Raw genomic sequence first — 26,564 nt, forward strand, 5'->3', positions numbered from 1 at the left:
GTCTGGAGCATAGTGCTTTCTCTTCCTTTCACATTTGCTAAGGCTCGGGTTCAGATAGGAACCTTAGAGCAAAATATTCTTTCTTGGTATTAACAAGAGAGAGAAATCACTTCATTTTATCCGCTGCCATTTTCCTAGAAATTTCTAGAATATCATAAAGGAAATATTATTTGTCTAAATGGAGCAAGTTCTCTGATTCTACTGATTACAGTTTATAGTTCAGGCAATATTAAATAAGCTATTACCACTTGACAGTAAACAAGTCCTCAGTAAACCTCTAGAAAAAATTTAAAAATTTTCAAAGATTCAACTATTGTGCTGCTTCCTGGGAAAAAAAGACCTACTACTTATTGATGGATTTATAATTGCCTGATTTATGGCAAGCTCTTCAGACCTATGCTGCGTGCAGAACATTTGGATGGCAGAAGAAGTTAGACATATCAGTAGTATAATTACTGCAATTCACACGCATCAAACTGGGCTTTTGAATATAGGAACTACTGAAATACAGTTATTGTAGTAAAAATGTCAAGACTAGAGACTGCTCTGTTTAATATCTGGCATATTAATCCTAATTATATAAACAATATGAAATAAAGAGACTAGAAAATAAGTATAAGGATTATTTATTGAAATGACAGGAACATTTGGAAGGGAAATAGGAACAAAAGTATCACATTTGCTAGATGGTTAAGAAACTCTCTTAGACATTGTTTCTGTATACATCTGCAATAATCTTATGTGTCCATCATAGTTATGTAACCTTGTAGCCGACACTAAGTAGCCATGTTTCTAATGAGAAATGTATGGAAATGAATCCTTCTTGGGTTTGTTTTAAGAAAGAGTGTCATGTTGCCTGCTCTGGTTTACAAATCCCAAATATGGTTTTGGACTTAGTTCCCCTGCCTCTTCCTGCCAGTACTTTGGGTGCAAGCATGGGCCGCCACGCCCAGCAGTGCCAACAGTGCCGGGTGCCTGCATTTCACTCTGCAGGCAGCCCATCGCTCACACTGACTCTTCAGGTGGCCCAGTGGCTGCTTTGAACTGTTAGGGGAAAGTACACACATGCAGCGCCTGTGTTTGTGGTAAGTTAGTGTCCGCAGTTCTTCCTGTTAACTAGTTACTCATTTTAATTAATATTGTTAAACTGGGGCAGGGATAATTTTGATTTGACGAATGTTTATTATCAAATTTTCACATTATTAGAGAATCTATATTCTAATTTGTGTGATTAATATGTCTTCTAAAAGTGAAAGTGAATCTTAAAAATAAATTTTATGTTAGTAAAAGCTTAGTAGAAAACCTGATGATAGTTGCATTGGTTCAAGAAAGGAACTTTCAGAAGATTATTTTTATGAGCATTATAAGAGTATTTATTGGCCATTAAACTTTTTAAATCATTAAAATAGATATATATCCCCTTTATCATAAAAAATAAGTATGGATACCATAAAAATCAAGAAATGTTTCTGTTTTATTTTAATTTTAGTATTTCTTTGAAATTTCTCAAGGTGAGAAAAACCAGCAGCACATAGATGTCAACTCCAAACAAAGGGGAATTACTGTTGTTTTCTGAGGTTGGCTTTTCCTAGGCAATAGAGCCCGAGCTTTAGCCTAATGCTTAGGTAAACTGAGCTTATGCCCCAAGGGATGCCGGTTTACTTTGAGATTCAGCTCTTTCGAAGCCTTTTTTGAAAAATCCGGAATGAGCTGGTGGGCCCTGAGACTGAGCTAGTCACTGTTGTCTCCTGCTGCGCTTCCCATATCCCTCAAAACCACGGATTTATCTTTAAAAGCATTTCAAGTTAGAACTATAGTTAGAACTTATAACTAGAATGGAGATCATGTTGTTTAAACTTTGCTTTTAAGATTTAGATTGCATTTTTATTCACATACATACAGATATTTAAAACAGAGCCACTCACAGTGCTAAGTCTGAGCTCACAGGACAGAGAGCCTCCACTATGAGAACCAGGCTGTTGTTTGGGATAAGCTAAAGAGTGTTTCAGATTTGATATTGTTTGGAGGTGAGAATATTTATTTTTACACACATAATGAAATGTTTGGGGAACAGCATGCAAGTCTAATCATGATACCATACACACACACACACACACACACACACACACACGCGCATGCGCAAACATGCAAATTGACTAAGTATCCTGGAGGCATTTTTTATTATTTTGTTTTGTGTGTTATGAATATATGAGTGTGTATATGTGTGTGCACGTGTGTTGCATATGTAGGGTGCACATGCATGTGTGTGTGTGTGTGTGTGTGTGTGTGTGTATGTGTGTACTCATGCATGTGAGCATGTGCAGAGGCCAGAGTAGGACACTGAGTGTCTTTTGATGTCACTCTCCACCTGACTGCTTTGAGACAGACTTATGATCATCCTTTTGCCTCTCAGCTATGGTGAGTGCCCATAAATCAATCAATCTCTCTCTTTCCCCCTCCTTCCCTCCCTCCCTCCCCCCCCCCTCTCTGTGTGTGTAATAAGGTACAGATCTTTGCACACAGGCTGCAAGTCTTATCCACTGAGCCAGTTTCCGTGTCCATCTGGAAGTAATTTTCATCAGTATTTTTAATCTGTCCATATTTTAACTACAACTTATTACATTAAATCACATGTAGAATTTTGCATTATGGGTGTCATTTTGGCATTAAGAAAGTTTTACATTTGGGGACATTTTAAATGTCAGATTTTGGCTTAGAGGATGTTTAATATATAATAAAAGGACTTGTTACAGTTGTAGTAGCAGATCTGCCAGCTAATACTGTTAAGTGGTTCCAGTGTTATCAGACGGGGCTAGACACACTATAGGGCTCACTATATTTTTATTAAAATCCTCAACAGGTAAATATTATTATATCTCATTTTACAATGAATTGATTGTCCTAGATCAGACATATTGTAAATATGATTCACATATGATTAAACCACTTAGGTTGAACCAAAAGCAAACAAGGAAATAACTATATTTCTTTGTAACTATATAACTATGTTTTATAACTGTATAAAAACAGCATTTTTAATTCTCTAATTTATCACTTATATTCATAATTTCCTCACAATATAGGAATTATATGTGTCCAGACTATATGGGCTACTCTGTTTGTAATTTTCAAGTAAGAGTCAGGGGACACCTACACTGACAGCTGTTGTGTGAAATATCCCTTCTCATGGCCCCCTGTTGCCACACTGGAATCCCAGACATACTTAGTACTTGGACAATGTAGGTCAGTGTGACAAAACAATACTGACTTATGCAGGAGACTCAGAAAAGTTGTTTATGATTAAGTTGTATTTTAAATTGTCATTGTTGTAGATCCTTTTCATGCATATTATATAGTGAAAACGAAGGCAGGAACCATAGGCAAAAGGAATCCAGGAAACAGAAAGCCGTGATGGGGAAAGAAAGAAGAGAGGGTAAAGGAGACCATGTGAGAAAAAAGAGGAAATGGGCAAAGGAGAAAGGCGGAACAGCGAGGAACAGATCCCTAAGACACCAGTTATGAGTATATTTTAAAATGGTTTACATGGTAAATGAAAATTATAACAAAGTGACTGACAGAAAGCAGTGAAGAAATGGGCAAGACTCGACCTACTCTGGGTCTTCTCATTGTTACACACTCTTCCTCACTCTGTTCTTAGCATGGAATCAAAAAGACTTTTCTGTTTAGCATGAGTCATTTTAAAATAGCAAAATACTGTGTCCTGTTAGTATTTCCCTATCATTTTTGTTTCTTCTTAATATATAGAAACTAAAATCTAAGCGTTTTTAAGTTGGCTTAAATAATATTTCTAAGTAGTATGTTTTATCTTAACCACATTCCCCTGATACACACTGTCCTTTGCAGTGTAAGTAGGGTATAGCATTAGGGACTGTGCTTTCTAGGCCATGGGTGGTGGTTCACCCTATGATCCCAGTATGTTGGGGCTGAAGCAGTAGATTTTTACAGAGCTCAAGGCTAGTCCAGGTTATATTGTGAGACCCTGTATAAAAGAACAGTACATTGTTTGTAATAGAAAAAGTTAGGGGCTGGAGAGATGGCTCAGTGGTTAAGAGCACCTGACTATTCTTCCAGAGGTCCTGAGTTCAATTCCCAGCAACCACATGGTGGCTCACAACCATCTGTAATGAGATCTGATGCCCTCTTCTGATGTATCTGAAGATAGCTACAGTGTACTTATATATAATAAATGAATAAATCTTTAAAAAAAAAGAAAAAGAAAAAGTTAGAATAATTTCTAACCTGCCTATAAGTGCTTTTCTTTTAAAAACAGCCAACTAATACTTGCCACATATTATACAAGTCCTAACATCTAGACCTTATCATTTGTGTATAAATTTAGTAACAATGTGTAATATAACTCAGATTTAACAAAATTGATACCTAATTTCATAAAATTAAAAGCATGACAATCTTATTGACTATTTTAAAATTCCACTTATATTTCTTTTAAGACAGAAGGAAATTTGAGTATAAGTAAAGGTAGTATGCTTTCATAAGATCTACTTATGCACAACTGAATAGATACATTTAAAATTAACTTTGAATTGTCTTGACATGTGCAAGGAATGCAAGTGGAAGCAGACATAAAATACAGCCCACATTGAATCCTCCTGTTATGGTTTAGCTATGAAACATCCAGTCAGCGCGTTCCTGTTGGTCTGACTCCTAGCAGGCGGGCATGAGACCTGTGAAGTCATCCACCCATGGGACATCCTTTCATAGCATTGGCAGGAGGAAGGAGAAACTTCTGCAGATGTAGGGCTTGTTGAGGGAGACTGTAAGCTGTCATGTGTCTGCTCTTGGGTACTGTATCTTTCTCAGGCCTTCTTCCTCATTCTCTGCTTTTTTGGCTGTGTCTGCTTCACTGCACACTTCACTCAGCCCTCTCCATTGTGGGCCTCTGTCATCACTGGCTCATAGTAGCATAGCAGGACAGCCATGGAATGGTTGAAACTTCTGAAATGGGAAGCCAGTGTAAATTCTTCCCCTCTCAGTTGTTTTTCTCAGGAATTTTCTCATGAGGAATGATGAGTATTACATCCCCTTACACAGCCTTAAGAGTTGTCTTCCATTACTATCAAGCTGATACCGAGCTAGCATTATCAACCCATCATCAACATCAGAATGACGGGCTGCAGATATAGCTCAGTAGTAGGATACTCGCTTGGCATATGTGAGTCCCTGGTTTAGTGCTCAGTACTACAGAAAAAAAAAAAGACAAGATAAAATCAATAATTACTACAAACCCTTGCAACTTGGTCCTGATAATAATCACTCAACGTTTGAGAAATTGAGTGGTGAATATAATGCAATACAAGGTACTTTATGATGGAGAGATGGAAAAATTTACCATGTCAGTTTCAGAAGATAGAGCAACCTTGTTATTAAGTTACGGATGTAAATAACTATAAAAATCCAGTGTATCAGTGCAATGTAATGATGATAAATGAACTAAAACTGCTTCTACATATACAACTGCGTTAACATACTTGAATACATGTTTTCTTTTATTTTGAAGACAGTTAAACGAGTCTCTGGTCTATTAGCATATTGTTTATATGATTACACAGAGATAATTATCAGGAATATCCATATGCCTGACACTAAAGAAACAGTCTGCCCTTAGTAATTATACTCCATTGTCATCCATTCACAATGATATGACAAGATGATCATTCCATAATTATTAAATATTTATATTAAATTATTAGACATTGTGTTGAACATTGTGAGGAAAGAAGGAAAATGTTCATTGTCTTATGCACTGTTTAGAGGTGATAAATTATGATGATAATAATTAGCATTTAGTTCTTAGTAGACCTAAGAAAGATAACGTAGATTTACAGGTGAATCATAACAAAGTTTTATCAAGAAAAATGAAGCCTAGGTCACTGGAAAAAATTTCCTGAACAAAACACCAATGGCTTATGCTCTAAGATCAAGAATCGACAAATGGGATCTTATAAAACTGCAAAGCTTCTGTAAGGCAAAGGACACTGTGGTTAGGACAAAACGGCAACCAACAGATTGGGAAAAGATCTTTACCAATCCTACAACAGATAGAGGCCTTATATCCAAAATATACAAAGAACTCAAGAAGTTAGACCGCAGGGAAACAAATAACCCTATTAAAAAATGGGGTTCAGAGCTAAACAAAGAATTCACAGCTGAGGAATGCCGAATGGCTGAGAAACACCTAAAGAAATGTTCAACATCTTTAGTCATAAGGGAAATGCAAATCAAAACAACCCTGAGATTTCACCTCACACCAGTGCGATTGGCTAAGATCAAAAACTCAGGTGACAGCAGATGCTGGCGAGGATGTGGAGAAAGAGGAACACTCCTCCATTGTTGGTGGGATTGCAGACTGGTAAAACCATTCTGGAAATCAGTCTGGAGGTTCCTCAGAAAATTGGACATTGAACTGCCTGAGGATCCAGCTATACCTCTCTTGGGCATATACCCAAAAGATGCCTCAACATATAAAAGAGACACGTGCTCCACTATGTTCATCGCAGCCTTATTTATAATAGCCAGAAACTGGAAAGAACCCAGATGCCCTTCAACAGAGGAATGGATACAGAAAATGTGGTACATCTACACAATGGAATATTACTCAGCTATCAAAAACAACGAGTTTATGAAATTTGTAGGCAAATGGTTGGAACTGGAAAATATCATCCTGAGTGAGCTAACCCAATCACAGAAAGACATACATGGTATGCACTCATTGATAAGTGGCTATTAGCCCAAATGCTTGAATTACCCTAGATCCCTAGAACAAACGAAACTCAAGACGGATGATCAAAATGTGAATGCTTCACTCCTTCTTTAAATGAGGAAAAAGAATACCCTTGGCAGGGAAGGGAGAGGCAAAGATTAAAACAGAGACTGAAGGAACACCCATTCAGAGCCTGCCCCACATGTGGCCCATACATATACAGCCACCCAATTAGACAAGATGGATGAAGCAAAGAAGTGCAGACCGACAGGAGCCGGATGTAGATCGCTCCTGAGAGACACAGCCAGAATACAGCAAATATAGAAGCGAATGCCAGCAGCAAACCACTGAACTGAGAATAGGTCCCCTATTGAAGGAATCAGAGAAAGAACTGGAAGAGCTTGAAGGGGCTCGAGACCCCAAAAGTACAACAATGCCAAGCAACCAGAGCTTCCAGGGACTAAGCCACTACCTAAAGACTATACATGGACTGACCCTGGACTCTGACCCCATAGGTAGCAATGAATATCCTAGTAAGAGCACCAGTGGAAGGGGAAGCCCTGGGTCCTGCTAAGACTGAACCCCCAGTGAACTAGTCTATGGGGGGAAGGCGGCAATGGGGGGAGGGTTGGGAGGGGAACACCCATAAGGAAGGGGAGGGGGGAGGGGGATGTTTGCCCGGAAACCGGGAAAGGGAATAACACTCGAAATGTATATAAGAAATACTCAAGTTAATAAAAAAAAAAAATTAAAAAAAAAAAAGAAAAATGAAGCCTAGGTAAGATTTCAAAGGATAAGTTGCAAGTAGAAATAGGATTTAATTATTAGAAAAAAAATCAAACATTTCCAGAGCCATATGATAGATAAAGGGCCAGACTGATTTAAAGAGAAATAGGTGTGAGCATGACTTTAGTGTATATTCAGAGAATTAAAGTAAATAATCATGAATCTGACAGGTTAAAAAACCCTTCATATTTCTTCATGAAAAGTATTAGGAAACAAATATTTTTGAGAGATCACTGGATAAATACAATACCTGGAGACTAATGGTTTGGCAACAAGAACAAAACAAAGGAGTCAGCGGTGTTGTCAGAGACAGGAAGCAGTCAGACATCAGTGTTCTGGGGGAGAAGAGCAGAAAACTCAGCAGGAATAGAGTCATGAATCATCAAGGGTTTTCTCTGATGACTTTGACAAGTTGATTGATGTTTGTTATCTTTAAGACATTTAAGTTCAAACTGTCAGAAAAAAGTAAAAATGTCTAAATGTACACACTAGGGAAGCAAGGGACTGTTTTGGGTGACACCCTGTCCTAGTTGACTAGGACAGACTTGTATTGCTGTGATGAAACTCCACGACCAAAGCAAGCTGGGAAAGAGCTTGTTTGACTTATGATTTCAAATCACCATTCATCACTGAAGGAAGTTAAGACAGGAACTCAACAGGGCAGGGTCTTGGAGGTGGAAGCTGGTGCAGATACCTTGAAGGGGTGCTTACTGGCTTGTTCCAGACGGCTTGCTCAGCCTGCTTTCTTAGAGAACTCTGGACCACTGGCCCAGGGATGGCAACACCTTCAACGGGCTGGGTTCTACCCCATCAATCACTGATTTAAAAATGCTCTGCAGGCTCACCTATAGTCTGATTTTATAGGGGCATTTTCCCAACTGAGCCTCCCTCCTTACCAATGACTTGTATCAAGTTGATATAAAACTAACTAGCACACGTCCCAAAAATATAAAATGAGGAAAAAGAAAAATTGTTAGCAGAGTGGAAATTCCATGCATCAAGAAACAAGAATGGAGTTAGCAGAGGAAAGGTGGACTTCGTGTTAAGAAGGAGCAGATTCCATTCAGGATAGTTCAGACTTCTACATTTCAGTTTAGCTGTTTCTCTCCTCACCCACTGTGGAGCAGGTGTGGGGATATTCTGGGTCTGAAAGCTGTGCTTTCTGTGGTGTCAGATGGCTGACAGTGAGAAAAAGCACTGGCCCCTCAGCACATGCACACATTACATAATGCAGTGAAAGCTTTCACAGCAGGGAACAGAAGCTGTCAGATAGCCCCGAGACACTACCTGGTGGATGGAGACCTTTGCCAGTTTCTGTTCAGACCACTGCCAACAACAATTTTCAAATTAATTAAAACATATGGCCATTAAATTCATATTAAACATGCTCTACAAATTTACCTCTTTTGCACGAAGACATTGAAAATATAATTTTAAATTTTCAGAGACACCTTCTCTTAATTTCTGATTGTTTTCACCTTGCCTTGTGTTGTGGGGCAGACTTTTCCTGTGGAGAGACACAGCACATGTCTGCTCATCCCAGATAGGGATCCCACAAGAGACAAAAGTACAGATACCACCAACAAAGATCAAGTTGGTGAAGCAGTGAGGTTTGAGGGGTTACTTAAAGAGGACAGAAATAACTCAAAGAATCGAATCACCAAGGCCCCCATGAGCGTGGCTGACAGCTCACAGTTGGGGACCTGGGGCACACTGTAAGAGTAAATGCCCAGCACACTGGGGAGCTCCCAGTTCCTGGGAGCACCTTTCAGGCAACTCACTGGTCAGTTTCCTCCAGGCAGTTCAGAATGCCCCTGCCTCTGTTTCTTCTAGCCTGCTGGGCTTGGAGTGGGAGTGGCAGAGAGGGATAAATCTCAGAAATCTTTTCTTTTTATATACTCATGAGAATGGAGAGGCCTGGTGAATCTGGTCGGTTTTAGAGACTTCCGGAAATTGCTTTGAGTTCACTTTCTCTCTTAATGAACTTCCTGCAGGATGGAATCTCTCAATCTGGGAGGAAAGAACTACTCAATCAGTTCAGTGGCCAGTTAGCCCTTCAGCTTTTTAAAAGGAATTAATGTTTTATAAGTGATGTTTAATGTATTATTAAAGCATACTATTTCATAGGGCTTACAGAAAGCTCCATGAAACCAAAAATATTCTTTTGTTTTTCCCTTAAAATTTTTATATTGCAATGAGGGTTGCTTTAAAAAAATATGGGAAATGCGCCTTTTCTGTAGGTTTAAATCCCACATGTTTCATGAGTTAATAGCATGATGTAAGATATTAAAACAGAATTGTAGAAATTTACTACCATTAAATATGTATAGGCACTCCATGAAAAACACAAATTGAAGTTGATGGATTACTAAATAAACAGAGGACAGGAAGTAACCAAGGTAGGATGGCAGGGTATATTTGGGAGGACTTGTAGCCAAATATGACCAAAGTACGTTGTAAGAAATTCTCAGTAAATTAATAAAATATTTTAAAAACTTAATAGATTTTATTTAACTCTACAAGTTTTAGATGGGATCTAGCTTTAGGAGAAACAAACTGAGATACTGTAGAGGACAGAAGTGGAGGGCTGTGACAAATGTATTTTGTTTAAGCCTGTGGGCCTTACCAGGTCACCCCGACTCAGTGAGATGGGCAGCAGTGGGTCAGATGCAAGCTGGCCCTCCATGTCAGTGTCAGTGTGAGCTTCAAGTACTGAAGTGGAGTTTAGGAAAGAAGAGTATTTTTGTGTCTAGTCTCCCAACTCTGTAATTGGATTTCTGTACTATGCTGTACTTTGTTTATGTGAGTTATGGAACTCCTAGTAGATTATATAAAATTATTGAAAATATTTTTTTTCGTGCAATATATTTGGTTATGGTTTCTCTTCCCCAACTCTTCCCCACTGCCCAAATACACACCCTTTATTGTTCTCTCTCTCATTAGGAAATAAACAGGCAAATAAATAAACGTAATAAGAGCAAACTCTGGTACATTGTCTTTAATGGCTTGGTGCGTTTCAGGCTGAGGACACTTCCTTGTGTATAGATCTGTCAGTGCCACGGTACTAATGAAGGAAATCTTTTTCTCTAGGGTTCATCCCTAGAAATCCCATGTGCATATGAGGGGAAGATGCTCTGTTAGTGTGAGGCAAGGACACACAGTGACACATATGCTAGCAACAAATGCTGGTTCTATGGTTCTCATTTACTGATTTCACTATTATCCCAGCATATTATTAAACATAGTAAAGATAATGTTTATATAGAATTATGCTCATTGTGATGGTCTTTAAAATACTAAATACCTGAGATTTAAAGAAAAAGACAAGAAACAAAATGTATACTATGTCTTATATGTATAGAACCAATTAATCAAAAAGGAAATGCAGTTCATTCCTCTGATTCTTCTAAGTATGCTAATGGCTTGTTACCTGATATACTAGTGTTAGTCACAATTTAAAGTCTTATCGTCTGTGTCTTTAAATTGCAGAAAAAGGGAAACGTGGATGAGATAGATAGTAATTGGAATAAGATTCCCACAGACCAGAGATTCAAAGCTGGGAGTAAAGCATGAGCAAATGATCCCAGAGCATGTCCTTGATAAGACAGGCCCTGGATTCCAGTGTTCAGAGCACACAGATGGATCCCGGGCTTGAGCTGACATCGAGTGAGTGTAAAATCAAGAGATTCATCTAAATGATCTGAAATGTCACTCTTAGCTCTAAATATCTGCTGCTTTGTACCTTATACTTTTATGGCAGTTGTTCTGTTTAAGCAAAAACCTGATGAGTGAAGAGGCAGCAGCAGTCAGAAGAACAGGAGTAAGTCTCCCTGCAGCGAGAGGACCACCATAAATATTTTTTAAGTATATGGAAATGTGATTTTTATAACGGGAACTATAAATGTACCATTTATTTTCTAGCAAATAACTTCATCTCCTCTCAGTTTGTTCCTGTTTCCTTACTCTCTGTTGTATTTCTGTTGGTAAACTTAGTTGGCCATAGTCTATCAAGAAGTTGTTTTACAGAAGTAGTCACTAAGAGTGGATTCCACAACTCTGCATTTTGCTTGGTTGTTGTTTTCTATAGTGGTCTCTGTTGCAGTGATGTTTCTTGAGAAGGAACGAGAACTATACTAATCTTTAGGTATAAGGGCAAATAGTTATAGTTATTATTGATTATGCTAGTTTAGTAACGTGGTGGTTGTAGGTTCCTTTGGAAGATCCACTACATCACTAGCCCTAGGCAGCTGGTTAGACTTCCAGTACAGATGTTTTCTGTCTTGGTGTATGGGGCTTAATCCAATTAGAGCTCTGTTGATTACCACCAAGGTATATGTGCCACTGCCATACCCTTAGGGTTATCCTGCTATCCTGGTGTTTGCGGTTCATAGGCACGATAGCCAGTAGGACTTTTGGTCATTTTCCTCCTTTGGAGGAAGCATTTAAGTCCGTTCTAGCCACAGGAGACTGAACACTGAATCTGAAGTGCATACTGTCTTTAGCAATGGAGACCTACCTTCCACCTCTGAAGGGTAGTGGCAATAGTCAATAATGTTTTAAGGGTCTTTTGGACAACCCCAATGAGCAGTTTAGAAGAGGGCTTCTCATTGCTTGTTTTGAGGGTTTTGTTAATGGTCTTTGATCTTGGAGGTGGCATTATCAGCATAGACAGGAAGTTTTCATTAAAAAGAAAATTAATTGAAGTTTCTATTGCTGCAATGAAACATTGACCAAAAGCAAGTCGGGAAGGAAATGGTTTGCTTGGCTCACACTTCCACATCATGGTTCATCACTGAAGGAAGTCAGGAGAGGAACTGAAACAGGGCAGGAACCTGGGGGCAGGAGCTGATGCAGGTGCTATGGAAAGAGTGCTTTACATGGCTTGCTCAGCCTGCTTTCTTATAGAACCCAGGACCACCTGCCCAGGGATAGCACTGCCCACCATGGCTGGGCCATCCTCCCCTAATCACTAATTGAGAAGACACCACAACTAGTTCTTATAAGGGAGTTTTTTTTCTCAATTGAAGTTTCCTTCTTTTAAATAACTCTAACTGTGTCAGATTGACATAAAGGTAGTGCACGCACACACACACACACACACACATGCACACACGCACGCACACACGCACGCACACACGCACGCACACACGCACGCACACACACGCGCACATACACACACACACACATACACACACACACACACGCCCGCACACACACACACGCTTTACGTTTCTGATCCCTGAGGTGTTCCAGGGTCTGTACTAACATCTGGCTCTTGGCTGTCTCTTCAGGTTTAGGTTGCCTCACTTACTCTAATTTTTTCTGGTTCTATCAATTTTTCCCGTAGAACTAATAATTTTATCTCATTTGCATTCTGTCTCATATGTGTACCACCATTTGGCTCACACTTTGTGTATCACTTGGAGGATATTTATGTTTTTCCGTTTCCTGGGTCGTATGAGCAGAGCGGCACTGACCATGGCTGAGCAAGTGTCTGCAATAGGACATGGAAGCCTTGGGGTAGCCAAGGAGTGGGTAGCAGGGCCATGCAGTACACTTACTTCTCGGCTTTGGGAATTCTGTTTACTGATTCCCAGAGTGGCCAACCCGTTTACAGTTCTACCAACAGTGAGTGAGGGTTCCTTTCCCCTTGCAGCTCCTCCAGCACTGGTTGTTAATTTTGTTAAGTTTTGCCATCCTGACTGATAAAAATCTCAAAATTGTTAGGTTTACATTTTTTTAAATTGCGATGGGCTGTGAACATTTTTGGAAATATTTCTTAGCTGTTGTCTCCTTCCCTCCTCCCCTCCCTCCTTCCTTTCTTCTTTTTGTTCTTTCATTCTTTCTTTCTGTGTTTGACTGTGTTTTTGCACTCCTGCACTTAGGCAGGCCTACCCCCTCAACCCCTACCACCAGGGTCAGCTCTGTCTAATGTGTTGCCCAAGGGTAATACAAGGTCACCCTGAAAGCTGCAGCTGGCCAGCCCCAGGCAGCAGCCCAGACCAGGGTTGTACGCATGGCTTTTGGTGGTAAAAGGGACCACAGACATCTCCACAGACCCCTGCTACTGCAGAGTCTCCATCCCAGACATGGCCCTCAGTGGCAACACTGGCTGGGACATCACTGTGGCCTCAGGTGGCAGTGCAGGCTACTGGCACCAGGCAGTTCCTCTTCACTGTCAGTCTTCAGAGCTGCCTCTCTTCGTAGTGTCACACTGTTCCACGTCTCTCTGTCACGTATCTGTTCATTGTAGTGCTCTGGCACATGCTATATCAGCAGTGACATCTTCTGAATGGTAGGATGGTTAAATGTTTGTCTGCCCAAAGATTCCAAGGGAAATAGTGCCTGGCCAACGTTGAACACAGCACAGGAAACTGTCATCAACAGAGTTGTCCAGCCTCCTGGTTCAACCTCCACCAGCCAACTACAGAGACGAGCAAAGGCCAGTGGCGAGAAGCAAGCACAGCAGGACATGTCCATCAGCCGTGCTCTGCACTCTGCAAGACCACGTCCTGGGCTGGGATGCAGCTCTGGGAGTCACAGTGACTGACGTGATGGTTGGTTTTTCTCAAAGGAAGAAGGCGTAGGCCGCTGGCACATCGTCTGGTACGGGCTCCACTGAGGGACATATAGTTCGCCATTTCCCAAGGAGTAAGAACTATAGTAGCCCTGTACCACACAGGCCTGCAGTGTTGGCTCAGTGCTTCCTGGTATGCCCAGGTCTATTTGCAAATTTTTTACATTTATTGATTTGCTTATATTGAACCATCCCTTTATTTCAGGGATAAAAGTCACTTGGTCATGTTTTATATCCTTTTGGATACATATCTGTATTCTGCTTACAAGTGTTTTATTAAGCATATTAGAGTCTATGTTCTTCGGGTCCATTGGCATGCAGTGTTCTTTTCTGTTGTTGGCTGTGTAAACTATCTTTTGTGACACGGTGGACCTGTGGGGAGTGGGAAAGAGGCTCTCTCCTCCTCTCCTCCTCTGTGAACCTGTTAGGTCTGGTTGCTGAGTCAGAGATGACGGACGGGATAACACTTGTGTATACATCCTTGCCCTGGACTCCTGACGTATTCGTTATGTGTCTCAGGCTTTGGAGGTGGTGTTGTCTTCTTAGAGTGCTATTCTAGACATGCTAGAAATGACATAAGACATTAAAAGTCATCTGTGATATTTATAACTCTGCCTTTGTAGCAAGGGAAGGCAGGGCTTTAGCTCTGAAAAGAATGATTTTCACTCATACCTTGAATAATTTTTGCATTTCTTTTCAGCAAAGGACACTGCTCCTGTGGCTCTTGCAAAGCCTTTACTATGTTGTATAGCGGTGGGCAGTGTCTTTGCTGCTGGCCTGCTCTGGCTGATTTGTAAATCTAGTGTAAATAAGCTACCTTCGTAATCGCCATTTAAATCTCCCTCTGGATTATCTGTGCAGCCGTAATGTTTACTGACATGCCTTCCTGTGATGTGGTTCTTAATTGGGAAGCACATCTTATAAGAGAATTATAGCCTCTGAATAGGATAACTCCTGTGGTTTGAGGGTTCCACAAAGGAATTCATTGGCATTAGCAACCCAAACAGATTTATTTCCTAACACTTGTCCCAGAGGCTCTAAACTATTGCTATAAAACCTAGAAGAGGCCTGCAGGAAGTACATTCTGAAGTTACCCAGATTTATTTCTGGGTTAATTGGTTATTCTGTATTTTTCTAGAAAGCCATGAATTATGTTCTTTAGAATATAGATGTGCAGTTAGTCACCAGACCTATATAGAATACAGAATAGTATAGATGGAGGCGGACGTAATAGAACAGGCTACTCTCTTCATTCTGCTTAGTGTGGCATTGTATTTAGAGACTCAGTTGGTAAAGTGTTGGTAAAACTTAAGAATAGAGGCCTAAGTCCATATAGTGACATCATCATCACCACCCAAATGAATGCTGGGAGTGGGGGCTTTTGCACATCTGCAGCCCCAGGGCTAGGGTTGTGAGGTGGGAGCCAAAGACACATGGGTCCTCAGAGTTAACTCAGGAGCTGATCTAGTCACCCTCTCTCAAAAACAAAGGTAGACACTGACGGAGGAAGACACCCAGTATTGACATCATACATACACACACATACACAACACACAAAAATAATAACATAACTAATCAGCTTCTTGGCGATATAGAAGCTAGAAAACATGGCAAAACATAGCAGTGTACCTCGCAGTGGGTGGCTTGTCATGGCCAGCAGCTGACAGCTGCATCTGTTTCCCACTAGGGACCTTCCCCGTATAGTCGTGCCTCACTCGCACTAAGTCATTTGCAGTTCCTAGAGGCTTCTGGGAGGGAAGGCGCTAGAACAATGAGAAGCACGATATTCATGGGATTTCCAACAGGTCACATCAGAACACACCCATTTCTTCTGAGAATATTTAATAATTAGAAATGTTAGACACCAATAAAGCCAATTTGTATTTAAAATAAAAATTAAAACATGTATAATGTAAATCCAGACAACAGTCTTTTGGAAGACTATAACTGGAGATTTTAGGAAATTTAATATAATTCACTACTGTAAGAAAAACTACGTTCATAGTTATTTTGATTTTCTCATGGACAGGACTTTGGAGGAAAATGTTGACTACTCTAGGTGCATTAGAGGGCTAAAAGTACATTTTGACATTTGTATCTGCACCTTTAGTGACCTGCTATAGTCGAAAGAAGGAAAGAGAGAGAGTGAGACAGAGACGGGGAGAGAGAGGGAGGGAGGGAGGGAGGGAGGGAGGGAGAGAGAGAGAGAGAGAGAGAGAGAGAGAGAGAGAGAGAGAGAGAGAGAGAACGAACAGTGGGATTAACAATATTTAGAATGTGGAAACTGCTACAGCAAAGCCTGAGTTGTGGGTTCCTGGCAGAAACTAAGGGAAGGTTTTAATCTGTCCTAGGAATAACTGAGCAGTCATCAGGAAAAGAAAAGTGCCACACAAAAGTGAAGTAAAGGCTGCTCTACAAAGTAAACTTACAAGACAAGGCCCCAGTGTATTCTGCACATGTACAGTACATATAAGCTCTGACGTTTCCACTATCTAGGAAGTATGTTGAATACTTAGGAATTTAAGGAATTGTATGTTACAGTGAAGTCAAGGAAAAAAAAAAAAAAGACCAGAAATAGCCTTTGATTGTGCTGCACAGTACCAGGTACAGGTTCTCAGTGGCTATGGGCAGGGCTTTGGGCAGGCTCAGTTGAATGCAGAAAAACATTCAAATATAGATTGGATGGCATGTGGTAGTGGTGGCACTGGAGTGGCTTTGACCAAAATTAATTAATTAAAATTAATTCTGTGCTTGAAATCTTTCCCTGACAATTCTGTTTTGAGTGTCTTTAACAACAATGTAACGTTTCCAGACCACTTCTCTGGGTGACTCTTCATGAGTGTAACCGAGCTTGTAGAGTGGACTCAGGCCAGCTCATCTGCTTCAGCAGACAGATACCCTGTCGGGGGGAGGGTTGCCGTGCACACTGAGCAGCCATCCACACAGTAGCCTGGTGGTCTGTGGCCTGCGAGTACAGCGCTTCTATCTAGACTGGACTGTGGCGTGGGGTTGCTTATCTCTCACTTCTTGCATTGCTGATGAAATGACTGAAAAATTAAATGATAAACATTGCCCACAGTCAATAGGAAATGTTTCTTTTCTTTCTTTCTTTTTTTCTTTCTTTCTTTTTTTTTCTGCTTGAATTTCTTTGTGAGAATCTTACTATATAATCCAGACTAATCTCAAACCCTTGATCCCCTTGTATGTTTTCCAAGTTCTGGGATTATAGCCCAGCTTAAAGTTATAGCCTGTGTCATATTATGAGACTTTGTCTCAAAACAAACAAACACACACCAAAGGAGCACTTCTTCTAAGGAAAGATCTGTAATCACGTGATTTCACCTACCTCAGCTCTTTAATTCCAAGGACTTTGACACTGCTCATGTTCTTGGTCATCCAGAGCTAATTGAGACATTTGCTTACTTTGTAATTTTTAACACCTACAGCAATATTAGAAGGAGCCGTAAGGACTTCCCTCTTCTTCCTATCTGTGTGAGAGAGGGGTGTGTGTGCGCGCGTGTATGTGTGTGTGTGTGTGTGTGTGTGTGTGTGTACACATCTTATGTTTTAACTTCTCCAAAATTCTATAGGAATTTTTCATAATTTTTTATGAAAACTGAAGTTTATTTCATACACATTGAAAAGAAGAAAGTTATTTTGTATCCCCTTGATATGTAAGTAGCACATCAATTAAGTATACCATTTTATTAAGTTATCTATTCAAAATGATGTTTTAACTTTTAAAATATATTTTATCTTATGTATATTAATGTTTACATAAACATGTATGTATACCACATGTGTGCCTGTTGCTTTCGGAGGACAGAAGAGTGTGGTGCGTCCTCTGGAGCCACTGTGTGTGTGCAGAGAACTGAGCCCAGGTCATATGGAAGAGTAGCAACTGCTCCTAACCTCTGCTATGTTTCTGTCTCTTAAGATGATATTTTAATAAATATTTTATCACATTTAAGTCACTATAGCTTTATGTTTAAGTACGGCTTGAGATTTGCCAGCCAAGGGTGATATAATTTAATTAATTCTGAAGACTGAGGCTTGTTCTCCTAACCCATTTTATCCTGTGATGATCATTACCATAACAAGATTTAATTTGGTGTCACTTTGAATTCAGGCAATGATATCAAACTGTTCAATGGAATTCTCTGGTGACTGGGACCACTCAGCAACAGCTGTTACACTACCTGCAAGAGGAGTCTGCCAGCGTGTTAGCAAAGGCAGCCCGATGTGCCATTCAAGTTCTCACAGATTAGTTCCCGCCTGTCCTCAGCACAGGCTGCACACCGCTGTGATGGGGTGATTACAGGACTCTTCTGAGGCAATTCCATGGAACAAAGTGGATTTGGCATGGAGAACTAGGATAGGAGAAAATCATTCATCTGGTTTTTCTGCTTTGCAATGTCAGGCCAGTTTAGGGGCCTTCTCATGCTATTAGTATTCATACTGTGTGTGTGTGTGTGTGTGTGTGTGTGTGTGTGTGTGTGTGTGTGTGTGTGTGTGTATGTGCGTGTGTGTGTGTGTAAGAGCACACACATAAACATATACTCTTGTGTAAATTATATTTTAAAAAATTAGTTAACTGACTTTTCATCCCCTGTACCTAGTCTATCTTTGTCTACCTTTGTTAAAGTATTTCATTAGCCCAAAAGAAAATTAAATTTAAAAATAATATTTAAGGACTAGGAAGATGGATTGGCAGTTAGAGAGTTGTGTCAGGTACACTTTATCTCTCAGCAGTCACACGCAAAGACAGAGGAACACAGAGAACTCTGGGCCAAGAGGGGACATCACCTCTGAGTTTAATGAAAGGTCCCTTTCAATCTCATAAAACTGCAAAGCTTCTGTAAGGCAAAGGACACTGTGGTTAGGACAAAACGGCAACCAACAGATTGGGAAAAGATCTTTACCAATCCTACAACAGATAGAGGCCTTATATCCAAAATATACAAAGAACTCAAGAAGTTAGACCGCAGGGAAACAAATAACCCTATTAAAAATGGGGTTCAGAGCTAAACAAAGAATTCACAGCTGAGGAATGCCGAATGGCTGAGAAACACCTAAAGAAATGTTCAACATCTTTAGTCATAAGGGAAATGCAAATCAAAACAACCCTGAGATTTCACCTCACACCAGTGAGAATGGCTAAGATCAAAAACTCAGGTGACAGCAGATGCTGGCGAGGATGTGGAGAAAGAGGAACACTCCTCCATTGTTGGTGGGATTGCAGACTGGTAAAACCATTCTGGAAATCAGTCTGGAGGTTCCTCAGAAAATTGGACATTGAACTGCCTGAGGATCCAGCTATACCTCTCTTGGGCATATACCCAAAAGATGCCTCAACATATAAAAGAGACACGTGCTCCACTATGTTCATTGCAGCCTTATTTATAATAGCCAGAAACTGGAAAGAACCCAGATGCCCTTCAACAGAGGAATGGATACAGAAAATGTGGTACATCTACACAATGGAATATTACTCAGCTATCAAAAACAACGAGTTTATGAAATTTGTAGGCAAATGGTTGGAACTGGAAAATATCATCCTGAGTGAGCTAACCCAATCACAGAAAAACACACATGGTATGCACTCATTGATAAGTGGCTATTAGCCCAAATGCTTGAATTACCCTAGATCCCTAGAACAAACGAAACTCAAGACGGATGATCAAAATGTGAATGCTTCACTCCTTCTTTAAATGAGGAAAAAGAATACCCTTGGCAGGGAAGGGAGAGGCAAAGATTAAAACAGAGACAGAAGGAACACCCATTCAGAGCCTGCCCCACATGTGGCCCATACATATACAGCCACCCAATTAGACAAGATGGATGAAGCAAAGAAGTGCAGACCGACAGGAGCCGGATGTAGATCGCTCCTGAGAGACACAGCCAGAATACAGCAAATACAGAGGCGAATGCCAGCAGCAAACCACTGAACTGAGAATAGGACCCCCGTTGAAGGAATCAGAGAAAGAACTGGAAGAGCTTGAAGGGGCTCGAGACCCCATATGTACAACAATGCCAAGCAACCAGAGCTTCCAGGGACTAAGCCACTACCTAAAGACTATACATGGACTGGCCCTGGACTCTGACCTCATAGGTAGCAATGAATATCCTAGTAAGAGCACCAGTGGAAGGGGAAGCCCTGGGTCCTGCTAAGACTGAACCCCCAGTGAACTAGACTGTTGGGGGGAAGGCGGCAATGGGGGGAGGGTTGGGAGGGGAACACCGATAAGAGGGGGTCGGGGATGTTTGCCCGGAAACCGGGAAAGGGAATAACACTCGAAATGTATATAAGAAATACTCAAGTTAATAAAAAAAAAATAAAAAAAAGAAAAAAAGAAAAAAAAATGAAAGGTCCCTTTCTCAAAACTGTTCTCTATCATGCCTATAGGGCATGCTGTGAGAACTCATAGAAATGTAATATAAAATAGTGAAATATTGTCATTCAAAAACAAAAATTAAAGTTTTAAAACGCATCCATTCCTTCTTATCTCAGGAAATACATTGGGCAGTATTAAAAAGAGCTGGTGTCCTTACAGCATTTTCGTTCTTTTTTCTGAAAACCCATCAAGTCCATCCCTCGCTCTGTCTTCTCACATCCAGAAGTCACTGAGACGTTAGTACTGAATAGGCCCTGAGATGCTCCTTCCCCCGAGCCCTCCCGTCCCTCTCTGGTCTCCCCTCCCGTCCCTCTCTGGTCTCCCCTCCAGTCCCTCTCTGGTCTCCCCTCCCGTCCCTCTCTGGTCTCCCCTCCCGTCCCTCTCTGGTCTCCCCTCCCGTCCCTCTCTGGTCTCCTCTCCCGTCCCTCTCTGGTCTTCTCTCCTGTGCTCTGCATTGATTCCCTGTCATTTGGGTGTGGCATGTTCATGTGCATGATTATCAGTCCAAGCCTAGCATAGACTCTTCTAAGGTAGGTCTCCTGTGATGTTTACACAAGATAAATGTGGATTTGTTGTTTCGAAAAAAAATTTTGCTTGTCACATGAATAAAACTGAATTTATAAAATGATTTGATTATCCTGAGCTGGTCTCAGACTCACTGTGAGCTGAGGATGTCCTTGAGTAAAGCAAACGTTTTAAATATTTACATATTTATAATTATACAGATTAATGATTGACTTTTAGAAATTTAGTTTACATAACTTTATAATGGTAGTTATGTTTGTGATAGGCAGCTGTTTCACTTCATCTAATCTTCTATCTGAAGAGTAGCATGTATGTCCCAAATAAACTGTGGGACACAGTACATTACCTTCTTCCCATAAGAATAAATGTAGAATCTGAATATCGTATGTGACCTAGATCAGCATCATAAAAGTCAGTGTTCTTTAGCACAGTTATTGTCTCAGTCTGAACTAGAGTTACACGGATAGGAAGGTGTCGTCAGCAAACCCCACAAGTTCTACCTGTGGGTTATAATTGTCGCTTGTACTCATATATTGTGGGATTAAAGCACTTTCTTTTCCATGTGGTCAGTTATTCCACCTCACTGCCGGAGTGTGAGAATACTCTTGGGCAGGTGAAATGGGAGGTGCTCACTGGGGTGCCTGCTTGGCTGTTCTGTCTTGCCGCCGGGGTGTGGGACTCATCTGGACAGATTAAACGCTGAACTAGACTATGTTTTACCCTACGGCTGGGCTTGTGGGGACCACTGATGGCACTCAGGAGTGGGAGAACACAACCTTGGGTGGGGGCATCAGCCAGAGTAAGAAATGACATAGTCTGAGGCCAAAGCTGGGGTTCCCTGACTCCTGGGCGTCCAGTCACCTTTGAGGAAGAGCCTGGGGTGGGTTTGGGGGGTGTCCCCAAACTCCTGGACATCCAGACTGCACCAGAAGTTGCAGGGAGCTGGGAATGGAAGGGACCCACATGCTGACGACAGTGAGCCCGGGCCAGGGTAGCTCAGTGGTAGTGAGTCCAGGAGGGCAGACTGCAAATGTCTCCTGTGGGAGACTTAAGCAGCACAACTCTGTAGACGAAGGCTTTCTCCATGCTCCCTGTGGCAGTTCTTGATGAGAGAGACAGTCCTTGGTTCTAAACTGTTTATTGACTGTTCATTGTGGCAAATGGGTGCATAGCATAACCTCCTCAGGGTGGACCAGAGAGTAAACACCTTTTGCAGGAAGGAGTGTCTGGGAAGGGAAGCTTATTGGCTAAAGCCTCGGTCTCTAGATCTCTCATTGGCATGGAGAACCTGTTCTGGACTGTATGACCATTGTCTCACCCCTTTATGGAGAACGTGGTCACATGTTCTGGGCCGGGAATCTTGGTAGGGAGCAAGGAGAGGCCTACTCTCCAGGTGAGTGCCTAGGTAGCAGGGTCTCTGAACCCGCTCAACCTTATCAAAGGTTCCACTACCCCACAACCGTGGCTGTCCTCGGGATTTCATTTCCTCCTTTGACTTTTCTCTACTAAGTGATCCATGAAATGAAAATATTATTCTGAACTTAATTATAGTATGAATGGGAGTTTAGCTTTCTTTATAACCTGATTAAGAAGGATATTGACTATAGTAGCTAGAAACTTCCCAAATACATGAGGTATTATAAATTTAAGGCTCACTCAGCCACATTTATTTAATCACTTTACTAAGACTTGTAATGTATATTTTTATCTTATTTTTAAAGTGTTTACTATAAAACATGTACTATTTTAGGTGCTATCTTACTGTGGCTTGGTTACTATTACACACTATCTGACACTGAATAATCTGTAAGGAAGAGAAGCTTACTCTTACTTATAGTTCTGGAGATTGGAAAGCCAGGGTATGGGACCTGCATGTGCACAGCACCTGGTAAGAGCCTTCCTGCGGTGTCACGGCACGGCACAGAATGTCACATGCTGAGATAGAACAAGCATGCTGTATCGAATCTCTTTTCTGATAAATGTACACATGCCACCATGGGCATTAGTACTCACTACTCCTCCTAATTCTGAACACTTGCCAAATACCTCATTCAAACGCCATTTACATAAGAATTTTAGGATCAAATTTCTAGCATGAACTTTTAGGGAAGGTAGTCTAGCCATAGCAAGTGCTAAGAGTGCCAAGAGTGATGCTGGTGTTTCCTTCCTTCCTTCCTTCCTTCCTTCCTTCCTTCCTTCCTTCCTTCCTCCCTTCCTCCCTTCCTCCCTTCCTCCCTTCCTCCCTTCCTCCCTTCCTCCCTTCCTCCCTTCCTCCCTTCCTCCCTCCCTCCCTCCCTCCCTCCCTCCCTCCCTCCCTCCCTCCCTCCCTCCCTCCCTTTCTTCCCAGATTCATTTCTTTGGTTCTGGGTGTTTTGTCTGCACGTATGCCTGCACAACATAAGAGGGCATTTTGGGACCACAGTTAGAGATGGTTGTGAGCCACCATGTGGTTGCTGGGATTTGAACTCAGGACCTCTGAAAGAACAGTCAGTGCTCTTAACCACTGAGCCCATCTCTCCAGCCCCACTGGTTCTTTCTTAAGGAGTTTATGGGCTCCATGAAGGCACACTCAACTGTATTATGACTTAATGAATCTGTAGTAGAAGTACACATAAATGCCATGAGAGCACAGATGAGTTTCAGTTCTGGATAGATTATGTATAAGAAAACTTTCACAGACCTATTGGGCATCTTGATTTATTCATTGGAGAAATGTTTATTAAAGTCTCTCAACCGATTTTAATTGGATGATTAGTTTTTGCAACCTCATGTATGTATGTTGTCCATCCATAGTGTGGATGTCAACTCTTTTACAGATGCTTTCTTCTGCTCAGTGTGCTCCCTTCTCACACTGCCGAGTGTACCCTGTGTTCTTCGGTTAGTGCGGTGCTGTGTACCCTGTGTTCTTTGGTTAGTGCGGTGCTGTGTACCCTGTGTTCTTTGGTTAGTGCGGTGCTGTGTACCTTGTGTTCTTCGGTTAGTGTGGTGTTGTTCACTGAGTTGGATTCTGAGGTCTGTGTTTCCTGTGTACATCCATGAAATTAATGATGACCAGTGTCATGTTTTACAGTGTTTAAATCTTCAATCCAGTCCCCCCCGTGTGTGTGTGCGTGTGTGTGTGTGTGTGTGAGAGTGTGTGTGAGTGTGTGTGTGTGTGTGAGAGAGTGTGTGTGAGTGTGTGTGTGAGTGTGTGTGTGAGAGAGTGTGTGAGTGTGTGTGTGTGTGTGAGAGAGAGTGTGTGTGAGTGTGTGTGTGAGAGAGAGTGTGTGTGAGTGTGTGTGTGAGAGAGAGTGTGTGAGTGTGTGTGTGTGTGTGTGTGTGTGAGAGAGAGAGAGTGTGTGTGAGTGTGCATGCATGTGGTATTTTGTGAGTTGGTTCTCTCCTTCCATCATGGGACATGTGACCTTGGGATAGAAGAACTCAGGTCTTCAGGCTTTTGCTGCAAATGCTTTTACCACTGAGCCATCTTACCTCCCCATTCTCACGCATTTACATCCACTGTGCTAGCATAGTTTGTCTAAGAGACTACTGTCCTTTCCCATGGAGTATTGCTGTATTCCTGCTGAAGTCGTTTGACATGTACCCATGGATTTATTTCTAGGCCTTGGTTCATTTGCCTCTGTATGGATGATTTTGTGGTTTTATTTATAGTGTTATTCAAAGAACAGTGATTATAGTTTCTTATAAAGTCTGGTTTATGAAGACCAAGGTCACAGATTATTATTTCTCTGTTCTCTTTTAGAAGTTTCATGTTTTTACATTTTGTTGTGTTATATGCTGAGTTTGTATATGGTGTAAGATTTCAATGAAGAGTTTTCTTAGGTATTTTTGACATATACTAACAAGATAAGCATTGTTTGATTAAAAGGATTCTCGTATCTCCTTTCAATGGTTGAGAATGTATGAAATGGTAGTGATGCTGGTTTCTCCTTGAGAGCATTGTGATAGAGAAGAGCCAGCCTCTTTATTTTATTTTATTTTATTTTATTTTATTTTATTTTATTTTATTTTGTAAAAGCTGTAGTTGTGCTTAATAATCTCACCCTTCCCAGTGGAGTCCAGCTGTCAGCACAGTGTTCTGTCCTGGAAACATGTGCATACTTAATGTGCTGCTTCCTCAGACAGGTAGCTTGGTGGGCTTGGCTGGATATGACAGTTACCTGATGGTGCTCACCAGTTTACGAAGTAAGCATAGATCAAATATCATATGCCTTAAATGTTTGCACTTTTACATGTCATATTACAAAAAGTTAGAAGGTATTATCTACTGTAATGCCTACTGAAAATAACTTCTGAAACATAATTCCATAGTCACAGGTCTTAGGAAGCACTCCTCTGTCACCTCAGAGGGGCTGTTCCCAGGCTTTCCCTGCTGCTTCTCTTGGAAGAGGATGGAAAGAGTAAGGAAGAAGGGCAGTGGGAGGGAGGATGGTTCCCATGGTGATGTCCTACCCTGTCAGTCTGGAGCACTTCTGCCACAACCTGGGGTTCTAAAGTGTGTTTTCTGTGTGGATAGAGTCTGAGATTCTCCCAAAGATCTCTCTTTCTCTGGCAGGAGCAGTTCAGCCCCTCTTTGCATATCTGTTGTGCCAAGTGTGGTAACCTCTGCTCAGCCCCTTTCTAACTTCAGACCCGGCCAGAGATCTGAACAATGACTGTTTACTGAAGGGAGGAGCTGGTACTTTACAACACCTGATAGTTATTCATACATTTGAAAATTTCACATCTGTTTTTAAAAGCCAGAAATAATATGAATCTAAAACCATTGTAACTTTGTTTCTAACTAAATCTGAAATGTGTTCAGTTCACCGTGACACATCATACATTTTTAGTTAATAAAGTTTCTTACATTTTAGTTTTTAAGGGAAATAATATTTTAGTTGGATAATTATTAGACTTATGCTGTATATGTTGAAAGCATAAAAGAATTGAATGTTTTGCTTTTTAACAAATAAAAGCTTCTTTGATAGTATTAGGTATGTTACAGCAACTATAAATCCTATCAGAATAGATTAGTTTGACAAACCATTTTAAGTCTTTTGAGGTTTACCATAGGATTTTGATTTAAGCTGTATCTGAAAACTGACACATTCACATGAATCTAAAGGGAAGAATTATCCCTGTACTAACATATATTAAAAGAAACAATGATTTTAGAAACATACTTGTGATATTTGATAATGAAAATTAATTTGGAATTTCAGAAATACACAATTAAAAGCAGAAATTTTATTATTTGCTATATGTATGTCTTGTAAACATCTTCTCAAGAACATTTAGAATTCTTAAACTTTCTTTCCATAGTTATAGCGATCACAGCACTGGTTAGAGGTCCATATGTCTCATTTTGACTCCACAGTAAATATCACCACTCCACTGAATAAATAATTTTATGACTACTAGTTTGGTCTTGAGACGTTTGACAAAGAGAGAGTAAGGTATCCTGAAAAAAGCATAAAGCAAAACACAAGTTGAAGCAAGGTTCTCTTCTTTGGTTCTTTTTTTTTTTTTTTTTTTTTTTCGGAGCTGGGGACCGAAC

At 40.8% G+C, this 26,564-nt stretch overlaps 1 protein-coding gene and 1 long non-coding RNA gene across 49 annotated transcripts in view; both read left to right on the forward strand.

Moving 5' to 3' along the window:
• Window positions 1–26,564, forward strand: part of Ssbp2 (single-stranded DNA binding protein 2) — a 288,275-nt gene that overhangs the window by 139,852 nt on the left and 121,859 nt on the right. The window lies entirely within an intron of this gene.
• Window positions 1–26,564, forward strand: part of LOC103691419 (uncharacterized) — a 41,856-nt gene continuing 15,292 nt past the window's right edge. Inside the window, exon 1 of the long non-coding RNA XR_590817.4 lies at window positions 1–26,506. This is a non-coding gene — a long non-coding RNA (uncharacterized LOC103691419). The remainder of the gene's footprint in view (window positions 26,507–26,564) is intronic.

This window comes from Rattus norvegicus, chromosome 2, assembly GCF_036323735.1.
Source record: "Rattus norvegicus strain BN/NHsdMcwi chromosome 2, GRCr8, whole genome shotgun sequence".
NCBI classification, from domain to species: Eukaryota; Metazoa; Chordata; class Mammalia; order Rodentia; family Muridae; genus Rattus; species Rattus norvegicus.